Genomic DNA, 6,072 nt, shown 5'->3' on the forward strand with positions numbered 1-6,072 from the left:
CGCGGGGCCCGGGCGCCCTCTAGCACCGCCTCCGGGATAGGGAGCGGGAACAGGCCCGGAACGAGCCCGGGGAGCACGGAATCACCGAATCCCGGCGGTCCGAAAAGCCCTCTGAGACCACCCAGCCCGGCTGCCCCCCATCAGAGCCAAGGCCACCTCTAACGCGTGTCCCCAAGTGCCACATCCTCACGTCTTTTAAAGGACAAGGGGAGCGGCTTCCTGCTGGCAGAGAGCGGGGAGAGATCAGGAATTAGGAACTGATTGCTCTTCAGAGCTCTGAGAGCCTGAAGCGCCTGGCTGCGGGCTGGCCGTGCTGCTCACACTCTCTCATTTTGAAATAAAACCTAATTGCCAGAGCTCGCTACATTCTTGCTAAGAGGAAATGTCCAGCCTTCCGTGGAAAACAGTAACAAACAGCCTTAAAACTCGGAGCTCCATCGTCATGGTCGTCACCCAGATTGTTAATTACCCTGAGCAGCGCCGCTGGCTCCCACTCAGGTTGGGAATGTCACCTCAGGTGTGCCAGAGCAGAAAGACAAAAGCTGCTGGATCCCGCCCGTGTCTCATCAGCCATCTGCCACCAATTAGCGCTGATGAACGCCTGGGCACGCTTCGGGCACTCATTTGCATGTCCCATGGCTGGTGGGAGCCCAGCTCCTCCTTGGCTGGCCCAGAAGCTGGGCTTGCTTCTCCTTCCCCACCTGGCTCGGGGGCTGGCCGTGCCTCTCCCTCCCCACCTGGCTCGGGGGCTGGCCGTGCCTTTCCCTCCCCACCTGGCTCGGGGGCTGGCCGTGCCTTTCCCTCCCCACCTGGCTCGGGGGCTGGCCGTGCCTCTCCTTCCCCACCTGGCTCGGGGGCTGGCCGTGCCTTTCCCTCCCCACCTGGCTCGGGGGCTGGCTGTGCCTTTCCCTCCCTGGGATGTGCCCTCAGCACAGTCACACATCCATCCATCCCCTGGGTCCCTCGGGAGCCTCTCCCCAGCTGGCCCTAGCGAGTGACTTGTTCTCCAGAGCAGCAGCTTTACGAGCCTCTGCACATTTCCATGCTGCTCATTACCACTGTTTATTGTTTTACAAGGGCCCAGAGCACTGCTCACATCCCAGGGCTGGCCCGTGGGAGCTCTTGAGCTCTGCAGTGCCAAACTAATTTCCAAAGATGAGGGTTTTCAGGGATTTATTTGTTCCAGCTCCTTGGGCTCTGCTGTGGTGGCTCCAGGCAGTGCCAGGCTCAGGGCCACTGGCTGGGCTCGTGCTCCAGCCACGGTCTGGCTGCTGTGAATCGTTCTGGGATGGCAATGGCCAAGTGTGCAGGGATAGCAGAGGCACCTGTGACATTTACACCCTTGCTTTTGAAACCACAACCACAGCCTAACCCTTCACTGGCTCAGGATGTGTTTGTGTACAGCTACAAAATACCTCAGATATTTCCAAGCTGACATGTTATATTCCTAAAATATTTGATGAAGCTGAGGGATGTCTGAAAAGCATCTAAAATATACAAAATGGCCTGGAAATATCTCATATTAGGGAGGCTGGGCATTTGTTCTGCCCTCCCTCCCTTTCAAAGGCCTTTTGAACATCCAACTCTTCATCCTGTCTCAAAGTCCTCGTGAGTGGCTGCTGAGCTGGGGACTGCCCTGCACTCAGCCCTCTGCTCCTGAAACCTTGGCTCGTGTCAGTCTTGGCACAAGGAAAATTCGTGTCCTGGCCTCAGCCCAGTGCCAGCTCATTAGGACCTGGCACAATCATCCTTTCATGTGTGGGAGGGGGCAATGGGGGCCCAGGGCAGCACCAAGGTTCCCTGGGGATGCCCATGGGGAAGGGCAGGCATTAGGGAAAAGCTCTGCTCCAGAGGAGGGGACTGAGCCCCCTTGGCTTGGCACTGGGGCAGAGCCCCCATCCCATCCCATCCCATCCCATCCCATCCCATCCCATCCCATCCCATCCCATCCCATCCCATCCCATCCCATCCCATCCCATCCCATCCCATCCCATCCCATCCCATCCCATCCCATCCTCCTGCTGCCCGTGGTTTGCTGACAGTCTGGGTCCTCCTCTTGAGCACTGTTGGGTTGGCATTTTCATTGTCTTGGAGAGGGAAGGGGCTCAAGGGGCAGTTGGGTGGGGGAAGGAGGGCTCAGGCTCTGCCCCTGGGCTGCACATGCTGAAAGCTCCATGTCTGCTCTGTTCCACGGTGTCCAAACCCTCCTGAGGAGCTGGATGCTGCTCTTATGGATTTGAACACCAAGAAATAAAGAGTTAGAAACAGGCTGGGTTCTCCAAACCTCCCCAGGGAAAGACTGGCAGTGGCTGGAGGGAGCCACAGGTGGGAGCTGCCCCTCAGGATGGGCCAGAGAAGTGAAGGAGCCTGAGATGGAACCAGGGGGACTCTGAGGAGGAGAGATGGAAAATGAAATATCCAGACAAAGGAAAGAGGCTGCGATTGTAAGATTGGGCTTGGCAGAGTAAGAAAGGGAAGAGACAAAAGCAGTCTCCGAGCAAAACGCTGGAATTTAACTTTCACAGCTGCAGAAGGAAAACAATGACTTCCCACACAAAACTCACTGATGGGCTGCGCTGATGAGGAGATGTCTGAGGAATTTCAATTAAAAGCCAGCGACGCTGACAAAGGCGATGAGATTGAAGTGCTCAGAGGTGAGTGAGCGATTGGAGGGAGAACAATAACTGCCGAGGGAGGGAACGGTGCCTGCTCGGGGCTGCGTGGGCTGGGCCATTCCCAAGGCAGCAGAGTCCTTGCCCGCCCTGGCAGGAGCTGGGATCCAGCTCCAGCTGTGCCCGTGTCTTGTGCACCTCTCTCTGCTTCCCCGTGTCCTCCATGGGGATGTGCTGGCTGCAGCAGGGCTGTCCCCTCTGCCTGACCTCTCCGGGGGATGTCTGCTCCTCTGTGGGATGAAACTGAGCTCTCTGGGATTGTCTGCCAGCCCCAGGATCCCGGGCTGCCCTCCCACACCTGCTGTCCAGGTGATGCCACCGCCTTCAGGCCCTCTCTCTACAGCCACTCTGGAGCCAGAGCTGTGTGTGTGCCCTTGGCAAAGGACCTGAGCAGGGCTGGCAGAGTCACACGAGTCTGGGGGAGAGTCACAGGATGGTTTAGGTTGGAAAAGGCCTCTCAAGTCCATCCAGCCCAACCATCCCTCAGCACTGCCAAAGCCAGCACTGTCCCACGTCCCCAAGTGCCACATGCACAGGGCTGTTAAATCCCCTCTGGGATGGGGACTCCACCCCTGCCCCGGGCAGCTGTGCCAGGGCTGGGCAGCCCCTCCAGGAGGAAATTCTCCCAAAAATCCACCCTGAGCCTGCCCTGGCCCAGCCTGAAGCCATTCCCTCTGCTCCTGTCCCTGTTCCCTGGAGCACAGCCCGACCCCCCGGCTGTCCCCTCCTGGCAGGAGCTGTGCAGAGCCACAAGGGCCCCCTGAGCCTCCTTTGCTCCAGCCTGAGCCTCTTCCCAGCTCCCTCAGGAATTCTCCAGCCCCTTCACAGCTCCCTCAGCCCCTCCTGGTGCTTCAGCCCCTTCCCAGCCCTGTTCCCTTCTCTGGACAGGCTTCAGCCCCTCCATGTCATGAAGGTCCCAAAACTGACCCCAGGATTTGAGGTAAAGCTTCACGAGTACCCAGCAGAGACAGAGAAGCCCCCAACCCTTGGCTGGTGGCACTGCAGCAGGTGACAGCAGAGGCACCAGGAGCAGCACCTGGAAAGAGCCTGCAGCACCCTTCCTGCAGTCGCCATGCAAGGAAGATGAATCTCTTCCAAGCTGGCACAGCTGACATGGTGCCTGGTGGGAATAGCTCGTCCTTGCAGGCTGCCTGCTGGAGAGACAGCTCTGCTCCCTCCGAGCTGGCACCAGGAGCTGGCACCAGGAGGGCAGCAGGCTGGGCAGGCTGCTGGGAGAGGCAGGGATGGATAGAGCCTGGCCAGCCCCGGGGCATGGAGCAGCCAAGGCCGGGGAGTGTGGGGGCAGCTGTGGCACGAGCCAGCTTTGGAACAACCTGGAGCTGCAGCAGGAGGCAGGGAGGGAGGGAAGGCCTCACACCGAAATATCTCCCTGGCTCTGAGCACGGCATGGAACTTCTGGCACACAGAACCCTGCCAAGTTCCACGCCAAAGAAAACAGCCAGATTGAGAGGCCTGAGGCGCAGTGTTTGTGCAGAGCAGCTGGGCAGAGCTCGCTGCTAGGGCCCGGGTGGGCTCCTGGTGTCTCCAGCCCTGTGCAGAGCTCTGCTCCCTGGCTGAGCAAACGGCTGGTGCCATCCCCATGGCAGCGGGCACAGGTGGCACTGGTGGCACCATCTGCCTCTCCGTGCTCACACTGATACAGCAGCACAAGGGCCCTCTTGGGCTGACCACCGAGATGGGGACAAGCTGTTTTTCTGCCTTTAAGAACAAATTTACATATATGTAGATGGCTCGGAGTGCCGGCCCCGCTCAGAGCCCTGCCAGATGCCGCAGCCCCGCTTCCCCGAGGCACGCCGTATCTCCAGGCGTCTGTTGTTCCATTAAGCTATTTTTAGCAAACATATCCCCCTTAGTTCAGCTGCCGTTATCTGATTAGTTCCTGTAACTATCTGAGGAGCAACATCTCCAGGCGTGACTGCGATTCTGAGCAGGCTGCGCCTCTGCACACGCCTTTCCTCCAGGAGAGGAACTTGCCGGAGATGCTCCTCCTGGCCGCGGGGCTCCGAGCTCTGCCGAGGCTGGGCTGGGGCTGGGGGCAGCGGGACCAGCCCTGCGGCAGCCAGGGCAGCGCTCGGCCCCTGGCACAGGCGGGGTTATCCGGGAGCGCTTCCCGGCTGCCGCCGCCGATAAGGAGCCGCGTCCTCCGGCGTTGCCCCGATGCGGCGGCGATAAACAGCTGGCTTTGTTTGCTCCGGAGCGCCGGGCCGCCCACGGAGATTTCCATCATCCTCGCCTGGGGATGGGAGCGGGCAAAGTCCTGGCGCGCCCCGAAGGTGCGTGGTGCCAGGCCAGAGGGTACCCCCTTCCTCCTGGCGGGTACCGCCAGGAAAAGCAGCACCACGGCCGTGGCTCAGGGACTGGTGAAAAACCTGCAGCCCGCAGATGGTTCCAGCATCGCACTTTGTTCCGAGGCCTCGGCCTCTATTGACTGCAGCTGTCCTGGAAAATCAGATTATGGTGCAAACCCGTGGCATGCAGTCTGCTCTGTCGAGGCAGCTCTTCCATCTCCCGGCTGGATCTCTGGGATCCAGGGGAGTGGGATGATGAGCCTCCACCGTGACAGCTTTTCCTTCAGCCTCAGCTGTGTCGGAGGAGCGCTGCAGACCCAGAGCTCCTCAGCATTCATTCCCTGGAGCCTGTGACGGCCGTGCCCGTGCCCAAGACTAGGGGTGGCAGCAGGGGGATGTCCCCCAGGAGCCGTGCACAGGAGCTCCTAACCTGGTCCATCTCCCTTGTCCACGGTTAAATCCATCAGAGCCCTGCTGCCTGCTCCTCCTCCCCCCCCCCCCCACGGGTTGCTTCAGGGTTTAATCACAGATTTAAATGTTCCCAACGGGAAAATCCCGTCCATGCCCGCAGTGAGAATGACCCCTCAGCCTCACCACGGCTGTCACCCAAGCTGTGGTGCTGGCCCCAGGCTCTCTGGGATGCTGATCCCTGCCCTGTCACTGTCACTCCCTGTGCCAGCGCTGTCACTTACTCCATCTTCACCATGTGCCTGCCTGGCTTCTGACAGTGATTTACTCCTCGCTCCTGCTCCGCCGTGCCCATCCAGGCCTCCATTCCCAGCCAGGCTGTGCCCCAGCTGACGGCATTTATTCCAGCCGAGAGACCACCAGTGCCTCAGACGGGAGCAGAGAGAGAAACCAGTTGCTGAGACACTCTGGGGTAACCCGGGCTACCGGTCCCACGCTCCGTCCCCCCGTGGCCTGGAGCCGGTTCCACCCTTACACCCCCGAGGGATGCTGCCGGCGGCTGAGGGTCTGTGACTGCCTGAGTGGCCCTCAAACCCGAGAGGGATGGACGTGCCTGCGGGACGGGGAGCCCAACCCGGGCTGTGGAGCTGCACCCCCGCCTCGCTGCGCACCCCTCCCGTGGG

Source organism: Serinus canaria, chromosome 14 (genome assembly GCF_022539315.1).
Source record: "Serinus canaria isolate serCan28SL12 chromosome 14, serCan2020, whole genome shotgun sequence".
NCBI lineage: Eukaryota > Metazoa > Chordata > Aves > Passeriformes > Fringillidae > Serinus > Serinus canaria.